Here is a 20,628-nt window from a genome sequence, read left to right on the forward strand (position 1 = left end):
AGGTATTTTTCAAAATCACATCAATTGATGATGAATGGTGAAGATCCTAGGTGTCTACGACTTACGGTTTCTGAGTTTTGGTGGCCAACCGACACCGGTTAATTTTAATAGGGGCATAACCCTACCAATGAGTCGTTGAATCTTTTCGATCCAAATGTAACGAAGAACCAGGGTCTGGTCCTGAACAAATTTCACCTTTCGTTTTTTTTCTACCTATTATGGTTACGGTGTTGGAACGATAACAAGGTTTTTGGGTTTCGAGGGATTACTCCAAGCGACAAAACATTTCGACTCACAGGATGAGTTCCAGATAGGCATTCATGATACCAATACAAAGTGTGAACATGAAAGCGACACATCTTACGGTTAAGACTGCTAACTTCGTCAAAGTTTGGCGGAAAAAGAATAATAGTAATTAAAAACCAATTCTTCAGAGAACAATTGAAGGTCTTTCCACCTCGATAATAAGAATGAAATTTAAAAAATGATGTTATAAAATGTCACTCCGTGTTGATGTAATGTGGTAAATCAAACTGATATAAAAAAAAATAAGATTAATAAGTTTATGCAGTAGACTTAATTGTTTCATAATGAACTCGAAAGAATTTTTAGCAACGGTCAAAATCTAGAACGTCAAATTGACCTTTGACCTTGACCTCAATTTTGAGGGTCATAGGTCAGTGATCTCAAATCAAAAGACCCCAGGTCAATCATTTGTATGGTTGTGGAGAAATACTGATTTCAAATACATAATGGGAGAAAACTCCTATAAGGGTTAACCAAAACACTTTGACTGAAATAAGTTGAAGTTGCGCCTTTTTGTAAACAGTATTTTGGCAAACAAACCATATCATTAATTGTAACAGTTTCTTTTGAATAACGATAACAAGCAAAATTAAAAATGTATAACATGACCTTGACCTTCGACCTTGATCTCAATTTCAAGTTCATATGTCAGTGAACTCAGAACGGAAGACTGGAGGTCAATCACTTGTATGGTTGTGGAGAAATACTGATTTGAAATACATAAGGGGAGAAAACTCCTATAAGGGTTAACCGAAACAATTTAACTGAAATAGGTTGAAGTTGCGCTTTATTGTAAACAGTTATTTGGCAAACACATCATATCATTTACTGTCACAGTTTCTGTGGAATAACGATAACAAGCAAAATTCAAAATTTAAAACATGACCTTGACCTTTGACCTTGACCTCAATTTCCTTCAAATGGACCAAGGACATCATATCAAAAGACTGTAGGCCCCTACCACTTATAACGTATGAATTTATCCAACAAATCGCCTAGCTTAAATTTTCAAAGGGAAATAACTCCCATAAGATTTCTTCCGATCACTCAAGTCAAAATAAACCAAATTATTCTCAAGAGTAGACAAACAATTTGGTGAAAACAGTTTGCTAAAATCTTTTACGGTTTAAGAGATATAGTGATAACAAGAAAAAGGGGATGCGGGGAGATAACTCCTATAAGAATAAGTGTTTGGTCACACAGTGATGTAATGTGGTAAATCAAACTGATATAAAAAAAATAAGATTAATTAAACTGTCAATTGTTCTTGAACAATTGAGAGGTCTTTCCTTTTGTAATGTAAAATACATGTTCAAATAGACGTAGAATGTATTAAAAAGCTTTAAAACACACTGAAAACCCTTTAAATAAGGTTAAAAACACCAAATTCGCTATATGGGACATGACCTTGACCTTTGACCTTTTGACCTTTGTCAAGGTCATTAGTCCCCAATGTCATTGCCGAAGACCCCATGGGTCTAGGACCTTTGGTTATATAGTAAAAGATGATTTTGTCTTTCCAGAAACCTAAAACAGGTGTTATGCCCCTTAAAAAAAGGTCAAATCTCTTCGGTCAAAATATAACAAAGTTGCGCCGTAATGACCCAAACATTTTCCACTATTTAAAACTTCTGTAAGTATAATGGTTTTTGAGTTGTTCTGATAACAAGGTGTTAGGTCAAAGGTCAAGGTCAACATACACATTTGACCTTGAGGTATTTTTGAAAGTCTCATGAATTGTTGATGAATGGTGAAGATCCTAGGTCTCTACGATTTACGGTTTCTGAGTTTTGGTGGTCCACCGACACCGGTTAATTTTCAAAGGGGCATAACCCTACCAATGAGTCGTTGAATCTTTTCGAATCAAATGTAACGAAGAACCGGGGTCTGGTCCTGAACAAATTTCACCCTTCGTTTTTTTTCTATCTATTACGGTTACGGTGTTGGAACGATAACAAGGTTTTTTGGTTTCGGAGGGATTACTCCGAACCGACAAAATATTTCGACTAACAGGGTGAGTTCCGGATAGGTATTCATAACACCGATACAAAGTGAGAACATGAAAGCGACACGTCTTACGGTTTAGGCTGCTAACTTCGTCAAAGTTTGGCGGAAAAAGAATAATAATAATAATTAAACTGTCAATTGTTCTTGAACAATTGAGAGGTCTTTCCTTTTGTAATGTAAAATACATGTTCAAATAGACGTAGAATGTATTGAAAAGCTTTATTACACACTAAAAACCCTTTCAATAAGGTCAAAAACACATAATCCGCTATTTGGGACATGACCTTGACCTTTGACCTGTTGACCTTTATCAAGGTCAATAGTCCCCAATGTCCAGAACATTTTGCACTATTTACTATTTCTGTAAGTATAATAGTTTTGAGATATCCAATAAAAAGTGAAAGGTCAAAGGTCAAGGTCAACCTTAAAAAGCTTTAAAACACACTAAAAATCCTTCATATAAGGTTTAAAACACTAAATTCACTATCTGGGACATGACCTTGACCTTTGACCTTTTGACCTTTGTCAAGGTCATTAGTCCCCAATGTTATTGCTGAAGACACCATGTGTCTAGGACCTTTGGTTATATAGTAAAACCTGATTTTGTCTTACCAGAAACCTAAAACAGGGGTTATGCCCTTTAAAAAAAGGTCAAATCTCTTCGGTCAAAATGTAACAAAGTTGCGCCGTAATGACCCAAACATTTTCCACTATTTAAAACTTCTGTATATATAATGGTTTCTGAGATTATCCCATAACAAGGTGTAAGGTCAAAGGTCAAGGTCAATATACAAATTTGACCTTGAGGTATTTTACAAAGATACATCAATTGATGATGAATGGTGAAGATCCTAGGTGTCTACGACTTACGGTTTCTGAGTTTTGGTGGTCAACCGACACCGGTTAATTTTCATAGGGGCATAACCCTACCAATGAGTCGTTGAATCTTTTCGATCCAAATGTAACGAAGAACGGGGGTCTGGTCCTGAACAAATTTCACCTTTTGTTTTTTTTCTTCCTATTATGGTTACGGTGTTGGAACGATAACAAGGTTTTTTGGTTTCGGAGGGATTACTCCGAACCGACAAAATATTTCGACTAACAGGGTGAGTTCCAGATAGGTATTCATGACACCGATACAAAGTGTGAACATGAAAGCGACACGTCTTACGGTTTAGGCTGCTAACTTCGTCAAAGTTTGGCGGAAGAATAATAATAATAATAATAATAAACAGAAGAAATACAGTAAGGTCTTTCCCTTTTGTAAAAGGAAAGACCTTAATTAAAATGTCAATTGTTCTTGAACAATTGAGAGGTCTTTCCTTTTATAATGTAAAATATATGTTCAAATAGACGTAGAATGTATTGAAAAGCTTTAAAACACACTGAAAATCCTTTAAATAAGGTCAAAAACACATAATTCGCTATATGGGACATGACCTTGACCTTTGACCTTTTGACCTTTGTCAAGGTCATTAGTCCCCAATGTCATTGCTGAAGACCCCATGGGTCTAGGACCTTTGGTTATATAGTAAAAGCTGATTTTGTCTTTTCAGAAACCTAAAACAGGGGTTATGCCCCTTATAAAAAGGTCAAATCTCTTTTGTCAAAATGTAACAAAGTTGCGCCTTAATGACCCAAACATTTTCCACTATTCAAAACTTCTGTAAGTATAATGGTTTCTGAGATTATCCCATAACAAGGTGTTAGGTCAAAGGTCAAGGTCAACATACAAATTTGACCTTGAGGTATTTTTCAAAGATACATGAATTGATGATGATTGGTGAAGATCCTAGGTGTCTACGACTTACGGTTTCTGAGTTTTGGTGGCCAACCGACACCGGTTAATTTTCATAGGGGCATAACCCTACCAATGAGTCGTTGAATCTTTTCGATCCAAATGTAACGAAGAACCGGGGTCTGGTCCTGAACAAATTTCACCCTCTGTTTTTTTTCTACCTATTACGGTTACGGTGTTGGAACGATAACAAGGTTTTTGGGTTTCGGAGGGATTACTCCGAACCGACAAAATATTTCGACTCACAGGGTGAGTTCCGGATAGGTATTCATGACACCGATACAAAGTGTGAACATGAAAGCAACACGTCTTACGGTTACGGAGGGAAATTTTGTCAAAGTTTGGCGGAACAAGAAGAATAATAATTAAACTGTCAATTGTTCTTGAACAATTGAGAGGTCTTTCCTTTTGCAATGTAAAATACATGTTCAAATAGACGTAGAATGTATTGAAAAGCTTTAAAACACACTGAAAATCCTTTAAATAAGGTTAAAAACACTAAATTCGCTATCTTGGACATGACCTTGACCTTTGACCTTTTGACCTTTGTCAAGGTCATTAGTCCCCAATGTCATTGCTGAAGACCCCATGGGTCTAGGACCTACGGTTATATAGTAAAAGCTGATTTTGTCTTTTCAGAAACGTAAAAGAGGCTTTATGCCCCTTAAAAAAAGGTCAAATCTCTGCGGTCAAAATGTAACAAAGTTGCGCTGTAACGACCCAAACATTTTCCACCATTTAAAATTTCTGTAAGTATAATGGTTTCTGAGATTATCCCATAACAAGGTGTTAGGTCAAAGGTCAAGGTCAACATACAAATTTGACCTTGAGGTATTTTTCAAAGATATATGAATTGATGATGATTGGTGAAGATCCTAGGTGTCTACGACTTACAGTTTCTGAGTTTTGGTGGCCAACCGACACCGGTTAATTTTCATAGGGGCATAACCCTACCAATGAGTCGTTGAATCTTTTCGATCCAAAGGTAACGAAGAACCGGGGTCTGGTCCTGAACAAATTTCACCCTTCGTTTTTTTTCTACCTATTACGGTTACGGTGTTGGAACGATAACAAGGTTTTTGGGTTTCGGAGGGATTACTCCGAACCGACAAAATATTTCGACTCACAGGGTGAGTTCCGGATAGGTATTCATGACACCGATACAAAGTGTGAATATGAAAGCGACACGTCTTACGGTTACGGAGGGAAATTTTGTCAAAGTTTGGCGGAACAAAAAGAATAATAATAAACGGAAGAAATACAGTAAGGTCTTTCCCTTTAGTAAAAGGAAAGACCTTAATTAAAATGTCAATTGTTCTTGAACAATTGAGAGGTCTTTCCTTTTCGAAATGTAAAGTACATGTTCCAATAGGCGTAGAATGCATTGAAAAGCTCTCAAACACACATAAAACCGTTAAAAAATGACAAAAACAACAAATTCGATAATTTGGACATGACCTTGACTTTTGACCTTGTAACCTTTGAGAAGGTCATTGGTCCACAATGTCATTGTAAAAGACCCCATGGGTCTAGGACTTTTCGTTCAAGAGTTAAGGCTAATTTTACCTTTTCAGAAACCGTTAACGGCGGTTATGCCCCTTAAGAATATGTCAAATCCTTTCGGTCAAAATGTAAAAAAGTTGTCCCTCAGTCACCTAAACATTTTTCACTGTTTACTATTTCTGTAAGATTAACCGTTTTTGAGATATCGACTAACAAGTTGAAAGGTCAAAGGTCAAGGTCAAACTTAAAAACATTTAAAACACACTAAAAATCCTTTAAATAAGGTCAAAAACACATAATTCGCTATCTGGGACATGACCTTGACCTTTGACCTTGTGACCTTTGTCAAGGTCATTAGTCCCCAATGTCATTGGTGAAGACCCCATGGGTCTAGGACCTTTGGTTATTTAGTAAAAGCTGATTTTGTCTTTTCAGAAACCTAAATCAGGGGTTATGCCCCTTACAGAAAGGTCAAATCTCTTCGGTCAAAATGTAACAAAGTTGCGCCATAATGACCGAAACATTTTCCACTATTTAAAACTTCTGTAAGTATAATGGTTTCTGAGATTATCCCATAACAAGGTGTTAGGTCAAAGGTCAAGGTCAACATACAAATTTGACCTTGAGGTATTTTTCAAAGATACATGAATTGATGATGATTGGTGAAGATCCTAGGTGTCTACGACTTACGGTTTCTGAGTTTTGGTGGCCAACCGACACCGGTTAATTTTCATAGGGGCATAACCCTACCAATGAGTCGTTGAATCTTTTCGATCCAAATGTAACGAAGAACCAGGGTCTGGTCCTGAACAAATTTCACCCTTTGTTTTTTTTCTACCTATTACGGTTACGGTGTTGGAACGATAACAAGGTTTTTGGGTTTCGGAGGGATTACTCCGAACCGACAAAATATTTCGACTCACAGGGTGAGTTCCGGATAGGTATTCATGACACCGATACAAAGTGTGAACATGAAAGCAACATGTCTTACGGTTACGGAGGGAAATTTTGTCAAAGTTTGGCGGAACAAGAAGAATAATAATAATCAGAAGAAATACAGTAAGGTCTTTCCTTATAGAAAAAGGAAAGACCTTAATTAAACTGTCAATTGTTCTTGAACAATTGAGAGGTCTTTCCTTTTGTAATGTAAAATACATGTTCGAACAGACGTAGAATGTATTTAAAAGGTCAAGGTCAACCTTAAAAAGCTCGAAAACACACTAAAAATCCTATATATAAGGTTAAAAACACTGAATTCGCTATCTGGGACATGACCTTGACCTTTGACCTTTTGACCTTTATCAAGGTCATTAGTCTCCAATGCCATTACTGAAGACCCCAAGGGTCTAGGACCTTTGGTTATATAGTTAAAGCTGATTTTGTCTTTTCAGAAACCTAAAACAGGGGTTATGCCCCTTATAGAAAGGTCAAATCTCTTTGGTCAAAATGTAACAAAGTTGCGCCATAATGACCCAAACATTTTCCACTAAATAAAATTTCTGTAAGTATAGTGGTTTCTGAGATTATCCCATAACAAGGTGTTAGGTCAAAGGTCAAGGTCAACATACAAATTTGACCTTGAGGTATTTTCAAAGATACATGAATTGATGATGATTGGTGAAAATCCTAGGTGTCTACGACTTACGGTTTCTGAGTTTTGGTGGCCAACCGACACCGGTTAATTTTCATAGGGGCATAACCCTACCAATGAGTCGTTGAATCTTTTCGATCCAAATGTAACGAAGAACCGGGGTCTGGTCCTGAACAAATTTCACCCTCTGTTTTTTTTCTACCTATTACGGTTACGGTGTTGGAGCGATAACAAGGTTTTTGGGTTTCGGAGGGATTACTCCGAACCGACAAAATATTTCGACTCACAGGGTGAGTTTCGGATAGGTATTCATGACACCGATACAAAGTGTGAACATGAAAGCGACATGGTTTACGGTTACGGAGGGAAATTTTGTCAAAGTTTGGCGGAACAAGAAGAATAATAATAATTAAACTGTCAATTGTTCTTGAACAATTGAGAGGTCTTTCCTTTTTTAATGTAAAATACATGTCCCAATAGACGTAGAATGTATTGAAAAGCTTTAAAACACACTGAAAATCCTTTAAATAAGGTTAAAAACACTAAATTCGCTATATGGGACATGACCTTGACCTTTGACCTTTTGACCTTTGTCAAGGTCATTAGTCCCCAATGTCATTGCTGAAGACCCCATGGGTCTAGGACCTTTTGTTATATAGTAAAAGCTGATTTTGTGTTTTCAGAAACCTAAAACAGGGGTTATGCCCCTTATAGAAAGGTCAAATCTCTTTGGTCAAAATGTAACAAAGTTGCGCCATAATGATCCAAACATTTTCCACTATTTAAAACTTCTGTAAGTATAATGGTTTCTGAGATTATCCCATAACAAGGTGTTAGGTCAAAGGTCAAGGTCAACATACAAATTTGACCTTGAGTTTTTTTTCAAAGATACATAAATTGATGATGATTGGTGAAGATCCTAGGTGTCTACGACTTACGGTTTCTGAGTTTTGGTGTCCAACCGACACCGGTTAATTTTCATAGGGGCATAACCCTACCAATGAGTCGTTGAATCTTTTCGATCCAAATGTAACGAAGAACTGGGGTCTGGTCCTGAACAAATTTCACCCTTTGTTTTTTTTCTACCTATTACGGTTACTGTGTTGGAACGATAACAAGGTTTTTGGGTTTCGGAGGGATAACTCCGAACCGACAAAATATTTCGACTCACAGGGTGAGTTCAGGATAGGTATTCATGACACCGATACAAAGTGTGAATATGAAAGCGACACGTCTAACGGTTAACGCGGATAAATTTGTCAAAGTTTGGCGGAAGAATAATAATAATAATAAACAAAAGAAATACAGTAAGGTCTTTCCCTTTAGTAAAAGGAAAGACCTTAATTAAACTGTCAATTGTTCTTGAACAATTGAGAGGTCTTTCCTTTTGTAATGTAAAATACATGTTCAAACAGACGTAAAATGTATTGAAAAGGTCAAAGTCAACCTTAAAAAGCTCGAAAAAACACTAAAAATCCTTTATATAAGGTTAAAAACACTAAATTCGCTATCTGGTACATGACCTTGACCTTTGACCTTTTGACCTTTGTCAAGGTCATGAGTCCCCAATGCCATTACTGAAAACCCCAAGGGTCTAGGACCTTTGGTTATATAGTAAAACCTGATTTTGTCTTTTCAAAAACCTAAAACAGGGGTTATGCCCCTTAAAAAAAGGTCAAATCTTTTTAGTCAAAATGTAACAAAGTTGCGCCATAATGACCCAAACATTTTCCACTATTTAAAACTTCTGTAAGTATAATCGTTCCTGAGATTATCCCATAACAAGGTGTTAGGTCAAAGGTCAAGGTCAAGATACAAATATGGCCTTGAGGTATTTTACAAAGATACATGAATTGATGATGATTGGTGAAGATCCTAGGTGTCTACGACTTACGGTTTCTGAGTTTTGGTGGTCAACCGACACCGGTTAATTTTCATAGGGGCATAACCCTACCAATGAGTCGTTGAATCTTTTCGATCCAAATGTAACGCAGAACCGGGGTCTGGTCCTGAACAAATTTCACCCTTTGTTTTTTTTCTACCTATTACGGTTACAGTGTTGGAACGATAACAAGGTTTTTGGGTTTCGGAGGGATTACTCCGAACCGACAAAATATTTCGACTAACAGGGTGAGTTCCAGATAGGTATTCATGACACCGATACAAAGTGTGAACGTGAAAGCGACACGTCTTACGGTTAACGCGGCTAAATTTGTCAAAGTTTGGCGGAAAAAGAATAATAATAATAATTAAACTGTCAATTGTTCTTGAACAATTGAGAGGTCTTTCCTTTTTTAATGTAAAATACATGTTCCAACAGACGTAGAATGTATTGAAAAGGTCAAGGTCAACCTTAAAAAGCTCGAAAACACACTAAAAATCCTTTAAATAAGGTTAAAAACACTAAATTCGCTATCTGGGACATGACCTTGACCTTTGACCTTTTGACCTTTGTCAAGGTCATTGGTCCCCAATGCCATTACTGAAGACCCCAAGGGTCTAGGACCTTTGGTTATACAGTAAAAGCTGATTTTGTCTTTTCAAAAACCTAAAACAGGGGTTATGCCCCTTATAGAAAGGTCAAATCTCTTTGGTCAAAATGTAACAAAGTTGCGCCATAATGACCCAAACATTTTCCACCATTTAAAACTTCTGTAAGTATAATGGTTTTTGAGATTATCCCATAACAAGGTGTTAGGTCAAAGGTCAAGGTCAACATACAAATTTGACCTTGAGGTATTTTTTAAAGATACATGAAATGATGATGATTGGTGAAGATCCTATGTGTCTACGACTTACGGTTTTTGAGTTTTGGTGGCCAACCGACACCGGTTAATTTTCATAGGGGCATAACCCTACCAATGAGTCGTTGAATCTTTTCGATCCAAATGTAACGAAGAACCGGGGTCTGGTCCTGAACAAATTTCACCCTTCATTTTTTTTATACCTATTACGGTTACGGTGTTGGAACGATAACAAGGTTTTTGGGTTTCGGAGGGATTACTCCGAACCGACAAAATATTTCGACTCACAGGGTGAGTTCCGGATAGGTATTCATGACACCGATACAAAGTGTGAACATGAAAGCGACACGTCTTACGGTTACGGAGGGAAATTTTGTCAAAGTTTGGCGGAACAAGAAGAATAATAATTAAAAACCAATTGTTCAGAGAACAATTGAAGGTCTTTCCATCAAAACAATGTATTTTGATATGAAAAGTTGTGAAACTAAGTTTAAAATGTCATTTCAATCGTCAAATGATAGCTCCTAGTAAGCTGATTCCAAAAATATATTGTTTCCATACATTTTTTTTAAATAAGGGAGATAATTTGTTACTTCCGGTTTGAAAAATGTTACTTCCGATTATATTTGAATATTAACTTGACACTGATTTCAAAAATATCTGGTTCTATATACTTTTATATTAATAAAGTACAAAAAATAGCTACTTCCGGTTTACAAAAGGTCACTTCCGGTTGTTTTTTTCAAGGTTAAATGGTTTGATACCTTTTTCTAAAAGTTGTATATCTTTATCATGTATACATATAGAATAAAAGCAAAGGTCAAAATCTAGAACGTCAAATTAAGCTATGACCTTGAGATCAATTTCAAGGTCATAAACCAAGGACCTCAAATCAAAAGACCATAGGTCTTAATTATATTTAGTTAATGAGTTATATCACCAAACGCGTATTTTTAAATACAAGAGGGGAGAAAACTCCCTTTTACATTCAACGTACGCTTGCAATCAAAATTTACATCTTACGACATGTCGCAACTAACAATTTAGTAAAAATAATTTGTTGATATCTTATACAGTCTTTGGATATAAGTTAAAATAAGCCAAATTCAAATATTAGAATATGACCTTGACCTTTGACCTTGACCTAATTTTCATTTTTTGGGACCAAGGACCTCAAATCAAAAGATCCTAGGTCTCTATCACTTATGGTTTATAAGATAGCAATTCATATCACTTATATCAGATGCATAAGGGGAAATAACTCTCATATGGAGCGGTCATATCGCTTCGGTCAAAATAGGACAAATCATGCGAAGGATATAACGAGCAATTTTGTAAAATAAATTTGTCATAATCTTTTACGGTTGCGAAGGAGATGCGCTAACAAGGAAAACAGTGTTCGGGGAGATAACTCCTACAAAGAAAAGTATTTGTTTACGCAGGGTAAATTTCAAAAGCGCATAAACTGTTCGATATCATATACAAAATATCTAAGCGACATATTGCGAAACAAATGTTTATCGCAAGAACAAAATTAGGCGGAAGAAAAAAAAAAAAAAAAAAAAAATAATCAGAAGAAAAACAATAGGTCTTTCCACAGAAAAGTGGAAAGACCTAATAATAATAATCAGAAGAAATACAGTAAGGTCTTTCCCTTTAGTAAAAGGAAAGACCTTAATTAAAAACCAATTGTTCAGAGAACCATTGATGGTCTTTCCACCAGTTTAGACCTTTTTTTATATGAAAATATTAAAATTTGGTTTTAAATGTCAATTTTAGCGTCAAATGACAGCTTATTCAACGCTTATTCCAAAAATATATGGTTTCTATAAAAAAAATATACAGAAAAGGGAGATAATCTTTTACTTCCGGTTTAAAAAGTTTACTTCCGGTATTGTTTGATAGTTTACTTGACACTGATTCCAAAAATATATGGTTCCATATACTTTTACATTGATTTAGTACAAAAAATAGCTACTTCCGGTTTACAAAAGGTCACTTCCGGTTGTGTTTTTTAAGGTCACATTGCTTACAACTGAATGCAAAAAGTCCCATGGCTTTATCATGTGTACATATGAGGTAAAAGCAAAGGTCAAAATCTAGAACGTTTTATTAGCATATGACCTTGAGCTCAATTTCAAGGTCATAAACCAAGGACCTCAAATCAAAAGACTCTAGTCCTCTACTGTATATTGTTAATGAGTTATATTACCATACGTATGATATTAGATATAAAAAGGGGGAAAACTCGCGTCAAATGTCTACGTACCCTTTTCGACTAAAATTAATGTGTTACGACATGTCGTAACTAACAATTGTGTGAAAATATTTTGTTGAAATCTGATATGATTTCTGAAAATAAGAGATAACAAGCCAAAATCAAAATTTTAATCATGACCTTGATCTTTGACCTTGACCTCATTTTCATTTTTTAGGACCAAGAACCTTAAATCAAAAGACCCTAGGCCTCTACCACTTATGGTTTTCCAGTTAAAAATGCATATCACTTATATCAAATATAAAAGGGGAAATAACTCTCATATCGAGTCTCCGGATAGCTTCGGTCAAAATTAATCAAATCATCCTGAGGATATAACGAGCAATTTGGTAAAATAAATTTGTCGGTTTCTTATACCGTTGCGAAGATTAAGCGATAACAAGAAAAACAGTGTACGGGGAGATAACTCTTATATAGGAAAGTATTTGGTTTCACAGGGTCAGGTTCAAAAGCGCATAAACTGTTCGATATCATATTCCAAATATCTAAGCGACATCTTGCGAAACAAAAAAACAGCGAAGGAAAAAAATTTGGCGGAAGAAAAAAAAAAATAATAATAATCAGAAGAAAAGCAATAGGTCTTTCCACGGAAAAGTGGAAAGACCTAATAATAATAATAATAATAATAATAAACAGAAGAAATACAGTAAGGTCTTTCCCTTTTGTAAAAGGAAAGACCTTAATAATCAGAAGAAATACAGTAAGGTCTTTCCTTATAGATAAAGGAAAGACCTTAATCAGAAGAAATACAGTAAGGTCTTTCCCTTTAGTAAAAGGAAAGACCTTAATAATTAAACTGTCAATTGTTCTTGAACAATTGAGAGGTCTTTCCTTTTGTAATGTAAAATACATGTTCAAATAGACGTAGAATGTATTGAAAAGCTTTAAAACACACTGAAAAACCTTTAAATAAGGTTAAAAACACCAAATTCGCTATATGGGACATGACCTTGACCTTTGACCTTGGTTTCGGAGGGATTACTCCGAACCGACAAAATATTTCGACTAACAGGGTGAGTTCCGGATAGGTATTCATGACACCGATACAAAGTGAGAACATGAAAGCGACACGTCTTACGGTTTAGGCTGCTAACTTCGTCAAAGTTTGGCGGAAAAAGAATAATAATAAACAGAAGAAATACAGTAAGGTCTTTCCTTATAGAAAAAGGAAAGACCTTAATAATAGTCAGAAGAAATACAGTAAGGTCTTTCCCTTTAGTAAAAGGAAAGACCTTAATAATCAGAAGAAATACAGTAAGGTCTTTCCTTATAGAAAAAGGAAAGACCTTAATTAAAATGTCAATTGTTCTTGAACAATTGAGAGGTCTTTCCTTTTCGAAATGTAAAGTACATGTTCCAATAGGCGTAGAATGCATTGAAAAGCTCTCAAACACACACAAAACCGTTAAAAAATTACAAAAACAACAAATTCGATAATTTGGACATGACCTTGAGTTTTGACCTTGTAACCTTTGTGAAGGTCATTGGTCCACAATGTCATTGTAAAAGACCCCATGGGGGTAGGACTTTTCGTTCAAGAGTTAAAGCTAATTTTACCTTTTCAGAAACCGTTAACGGGGTTATGCCCCTTAAGAATATGTCAAATCCTTTCGGTGAAAATGTAAAAAAGTTGTGCTTCAGTCACCTAAACATTTTTCACTGTTGACTATTTTTGTAAGATTAACCGTTTTTGAGATATCGACTAAAAAGTTGAAAGGTCAAAGGTCAAGGTCAACCTTAAAAACATTTAAAACACACTAAAAAGCCTTGAAATAAGGTCAAAAACACATAATTCGCTTTTTGGGACATGACCTTGACCTTTGACCTTGTGACCTTTGTCAAGGTCATTAGTCCCCAATGTCATTGCTGAAGACCCCATGGGTCTAGGACCTTTGGTTATATAGTAAAAGCTGATTTTGTCTTTTCAGAAACCTAAATCAGGGGTTATGCCCCTTACAGAAAGGTCAAATCTCTTCGGTCAAAATGTAACAAAGTTGCGCCTTAATGACCCAAACATTTTCCACTATTCAAAACTTCTGTAAGTATAATGGTTTCTGATATTATCCCATAACAAGGTGTTAGGTCAAAGGTCAAGGTCAACATACACATTTGACCTTGAGGTATTTTTCAAAGTCACATGAATTGATGATGAATGGTGAAGATCCTAGGTGTCTACAACTTACGGTTTCTGAGTTTTGGTGGCCAACCGACACGGGTTTATTTTCATAGGGGCATAACCCTGCAAATGAGTCGTTGAATCCTTTCGATCCAAAAGTGACGAAGAACCGGGGTCTGGTCCTGAACAAATTTCACCCTTCGGTTTTTTTCTACCTATTACGGTTACGGTGTTGGAATGATAACAAGGTTTTTGGGTTTCGGAGGGATTACTCCGAACCGACAAAATATTTCGACTCACAGGGTGAGTTCCGGATAGGTATTCATGACACCGATACAAAGTGTGAACATGAAAGCGACATGGTTTACGGTTACGGAGGGAAATTTTGTTAAAGTTTGGCGGAACAAGAAGAATAATAATTAAAATGTCAATTGTTCTTGAACAATTGAGAGGTCTTTCCTTTTATAATGTAAAATATATGTTCCAATAGACGTAGAATGTATTGAAAAGCTTTAAAACACACTGAAAATCCTTTAAATAAGGTCAAAAACACATAATTCGCTATATGGGACATGACCTTGACCTTTGACCTTTTGACCTTTGTCAAGGTCATTAGTCCCCAATGTCATTGCTGAAGACCCCATGGGTCTAGGACCTTTGGTTATATAGTAAAAGCTGATTTTGTCTTTTCAGAAACCTAAAACAGGATTTATGCCCCTTAAAAAAAGGTCAAATCTCTTCTGTCAAAATATAACAAAGTTGCGCCGTAATGACCCAAACATTTTCCACTATTTAAAACTTCTGTAAGTATAATGGTTTTTGAGTTGTTCTGATAACAAGGTGTTAGGTCAAAGGTCAAGGTCAACATACACATTTGACCTTGAGGTATTTTTGAAAGTCTCATGAATTGTTGATGAATGGTGAAGATCCTAGGTCTCTACGATTTACGGTTTCTGAGTTTTGGTGGTCCACCGACACCGGTTAATTTTCAAAGGGGCATAACCCTACCAATGAGTCGTTGAATCTTTTCGAATCAAATGTAACGAAGAACCGGGGTCTGGTCCTGAACAAATTTCACCCTTCGTTTTTTTTCTATCTATTACGGTTACGGTGTTGGAACGATAACAAGGTTTTTTGGTTTCGGAGGGATTACTCCGAACCGACAAAATATTTCGACTAACAGGGTGAGTTCCGGATAGGTATTCATGACACCGATACAAAGTGAGAACATGAAAGCGACACGTCTTACGGTTTGGGCTGCTAACTTCGTCAAAGTTTGGCGGAAAAAGAATAATAATAATTAAAATGTCAATTGTTCTTGAACAATTGAGAGGTCTTTCCTTTTGTAATGTAAAATACATGTTCCAATAGACGTAGAATGTATTGAAAAGCTTTAAAACACACTGAATATCTTTTAAATAAGGTAAAAAAAACATAATTTGCTATATGGGACATGACCTTGACCTTTGACCTTTTGACCTTTGTCAAGGTCATTAGTCCCCAATGTCATTGCTGAAGACCCCATGGGTCTAGGACCTTTGGTTATACAGTAAAAGCTGATTTTGCCTTTTCAGAAATCTAAAACAAGGGTTATGCCCCTTATAGAAAGGTCAAATCTCTTCGGTCAAATGTCAAAAAGTTGCGCCTCATCCACCTCAACGCGTTTTTCACTATTTACTATTTCTGTAAGCATCACTAAATTCGCTATCTGGTACATGACCTTGACCTTTGACCTTTTGACCTTTGTCAAGGTCATTGGTCCCCAATGTCATTGCTGAAGACCCCATGGGTCTAGGACCTTTGGTTATATAGTAAATGCTGATTTTGTCTTTTCAGAAACCTAAAACAGGGGTTATGCCCCTTACAAAAAGGTCAAATCTCTTCGGTCAAAATGTAACAAAGTTGCCCCGTAATAACCCAAACATTTTCCACTATTTAAAACTTCTGTAAGTATAATGGTTTCTGAGTTGTTCTGATAACAAGGTGTTAGGTCAAAGGTCAAGGTCAACATACACATTTGACCTTGAGGTATTTTTCAAAGTCACATGAATTGATGATGAATGGTGAAGATCCTAGGTCTCTACGACTTACGGTTTTTGAGTTTTGGTTGTCCACCGACACCGGTTAATTTTCATAGGGGCATAACCCTACCAATGAGTCGTTGAATCTTTTCGATCCAAATGTAACGAAGAACCGGGGTCTGGTCCTGAACAAATTTCACCCTTCGTTTATTTTCTGCCTATTACGGTTACGGTGTTGGAACGATAACAAGGTTTTTTGGTTTCGGAGGAATTACTCCAAACCGACAAAATATTTCGACTAACAGGGTGAGTTCTAGATAGGTATATATGACACCGATACAAAGTGTGAACATGAAAGCGACACGTCTTATGGTTAAGGCTGCTAACTTCGTCAAAGTTTGGCGGAAAAAGAATAATAATAAACAGAAGAAATACAGTAAGGTCTTTCCCTTTTGTAAAAGGAAAGACCTTAATTAAAATGTCAATTGTTCTTGAACAATTGAGAGGTCTTTCCTTTTGTAATGTAAAATACATGTTCCAATAGACCTATAATGTATTGAAAAGCTTTAAAACACACTGAAAATCCTTTAAATAAGGTCAAAAACACATAATTCGCTATATGGGACATGACCTTGACCTTTGACCTTTTGACCTTTGTCAAGGTCATTAGTCCCCAATGTCATTGCTGAAGACCCCATGGGTCTAGGACCTTTGGTTATATAGTAAAAGCTGATTTTTTCTTTTCAGAAACCTAAATCAGGGGTTATGCCCCTTATAGAAAGGTCAAATCTCTTCGGTCAAAATGTAACAAAGTTGCGCCTTAATGACCCAAACATTTTCCACTATTCAAAACTTCTGTAAGTATAATGGTTTCTGAGATTATCCCATAACAAGGTGTTAGGTCAAAGGTCAAGGTCAACATACACATTTGACTTTGAGATATTTTTCAAAGTCACATGAATTGATGATGAATGATGAAGATCCTAGGTGTCTACGACTTACGGTTTCTGAGTTTTGGTGGTCAACCGACACCGGTTAATTTTCATAGGGGCATAACCCTACCAATGAGTCGTTGAATCTTTTCGATCCAAATGTAACGAAGAACCGGGGTCTGGTCCTGAACAAATTTCACCTTTTGTTTTTTTTCTACCTATTACGGTTACGGTGTTGGAACGATAACAAGGTTTTTGGGTTTCGGAGGGATTACTCCGAACCGACAAAATATTTCGACTAACAGGGTGAGTTCCAGATAGGTATTCATGACACCGATACAAGGTGTGAACATGAAAGCGACACGTCTTACGGTTAAGGCTGCTAACTTCGTCAAAGTTTGGCGGAAGAATAATAATAATAATTAAACTGTCAATTGTTCTTGAACAATTGAGAGGTCTTTCCTTTTGTAACGTAAAATACATGTTCCAATAGACTTATAATGTATTAAAAAGCTTTATTACACACTAAAAACCCTTTAAATAAGGTCAAAAACACATAATCCGCTATTTGGGACATGACCTTGACCTTTGACCTTTTGACCTTTATCAAAGTCAAAAGTCCCCAATGTCCTGAACATTTTGCACTATTTACTATTTCTGTAAGTATAATAGTTTTTGAGATATCCAATAAAAAGTGAAAGGTCAAAGGTCAAGGTCAACCTTAAAAAGCTTGAAAATACACTTAAAATCCTTTAAATAAGGTTAAAAACACTAAATTCGCTATCTGGGACATGACCTTGACATTTGACCTTATGACCTTTGTCAAGGTCATTAGTCCCCAATGTCATTGCTGAAGACCCCATGGGTCTAGGACCTTTAGTTATGTAGTAAAAGCTGATTTTGTCTTTTCAGAAACCTAAAACAGGGGTTATGCCCCTTACAAAAAGGTCAAATCTCTTCGGTCAAAATGTAACAAAGTTGCGCCGTAATGACCCAAACATTTTCCACTATCTAAAACTTCTGTAAGTATAACGGTTTCTGAGATTATCCCATAACAAGGTGCTAGGTCAAAGGTCAAGGTCAACATACAAATTTGACCTTGAGGTATTTTTCAAAGATACATGAATTGATGATGATTGGTGAAGATCCTAGGTGTCTACGACTTACGGTTTCTGAGTTTTGGTGGCCAACCGACACCGGTTAATTTTAATAGGGGCATAACCCTACCAATGAGTCGTTGAATCTTTTCGATCCAAATGTAACGAAGAACCGGGGTCTGGTCCTGAACAAATTTCACCCTTCGATTTTTTTCTACCTATTACGGTTACGGTGTTGGAACGATAACAAGGTTTTTTGGTTTCGGAGGGATTACTCCGAACCGACAAAATATTTCGACTAATAGGGTGAGTTCCAGATAGGCATTTATGACACCGATACAAAGTGTGAACATGAAAGCGACACGTCTTACGGTTTAGGCTGCTAACTTCGTCAAAGTTTGGCGGAAGAATAATAATAATAATAATAATAAACAGAAGAAATACAGTAAGGTCTTTCCCTTTTGTAAAAGGAAAGACCTTAATTAAAAACCAATTGTTCAGAGAACCATTGATGGTCTTTCCACCAGTAATGATTTTTTTTATATGAAAATATTAAAATTTAGTTTTAAATGTCAATTTCAGCGTCAAATGACAACTTATTGTACGCTGATTCCAAAAATATAAGGTTTTACATACTTTAACAATAATTTGTTACAAAAATTAGTTACTTCCGGTTTACAAAAGGTCACTTCCGGTTAGCTTTTTCAACGTCATACTGCTTGCAACCTTATGCAAAAAGTCTAATAGCTTTAACATGAAAACATATGAGGTAAAAGCAAAGGTCAAAATCTAGAACGTTAAATAAACATATGACCTTGAGCTCAATTTCAAGGTCATGAACCAAGGACATCAAATCAAAAGACTCTAGGTCTTTACTTTATATTGTTAATGAGTTATATTACCATACAACTGATATTAGATATAAAAGGGGGAAAAACTAGCAACAAATGTTTACGTACCCTTTCGACTAAAATTTATGTGTAACTACATGTCGCGACTAACAATTATGTGAAAATATTTTGTCGATATCTTATAAGATTTCTGAAAATAAGAGATAACAAGCCAAAATCAAAAAATTAATCATGACCTTGACCTTTGACCTTGACCTCATTTTCATTTTTTTGGACCAAGGACCTCAAATCAAAAGACCTTAGGTCTCTAACACTTATGGTTTTCCAGTTAAAAATGCATATCACTTACATCAAATATAAAAGGGGAAATAACTCTCATATGGAGTCTCCGGATAGCTTCGGTCAAAATAAATCAAATCATCCTGAGGATATAACGAGCAATTTGGTAAAATAAATTTGTCGGTTTCTTATATGGTTGCAAATATTAAGCGATAACAAGAAAAACAGTGTTCGGGGAGATAACTCTTACATGGATAAGATTTTGGTTACGCGGTGTCAGTTTCAAAAGCGTATTAACTGTTCGATATCATATAGCATATATCTAAGCGACATCTTGCGAAACAAAAAAATTGCGAAGGAACAAAAAGTTGGCGGAAGAAAAAAAATAATAATAAATATAAATCAATTGCTTTTAAAAAGCAATTGTGAACGGTCTTTCACCCCCTTAAAAAGATGATTGATTGATGTGTGTGTGTGTGTGTGTGTGTGTCTGTGTGTGTGTGTGTGTGTGTGTGTGTGTTTGTTTGTTTGTTTGTTTGTTTGTTTGTTTGTGTAAGGGGTCTATAGTATTGTGTTACCGGAGAAGTTTCATGTTTAGTTTGGAAAGTGTTTCTTTTATTTTAGGTACAGCGCGCGCGACATCACGTGACACGGGTTTATAATAACGAAAACTTAGTCTTTTTATTTCTTTTTAGGTGGGGACGTTGAACAGACAACATGTATAGAGACGGAATGTACACAATGTAATTTCTTTTGTCATTGTAGGAAATTGACATTTTGATCACAGGTCACGGGCAGTGCATGTTTTGGATTTAATCGATCCGGGGTAACTTTAAAACACATTTAATGATTATTTTCTGATAATGTACATTTTTCAGCACCTGTTTGTAACACAGATTAGTATTTCAATCTCGGAGCGGACTTTTTATTGTAGGTTTTTACTGAGATTTACGGACCTAGCAAGCGATTTTTACGGCATTGCCATTTCTGTTCTCTAGGAAAAGCTTTGAGAGATATCTGCAACAAGTTTTTTTATAAACCTTTAGTACATGTATGCCCTGCTGACTGCAAATTTTGAGGTCGATTGTACTTGTAGTTTCAGAGT

This window comes from Mytilus galloprovincialis, chromosome 1 (assembly GCF_965363235.1).
Source record: "Mytilus galloprovincialis chromosome 1, xbMytGall1.hap1.1, whole genome shotgun sequence".
Lineage (NCBI taxonomy): Eukaryota > Metazoa > Mollusca > Bivalvia > Mytilida > Mytilidae > Mytilus > Mytilus galloprovincialis.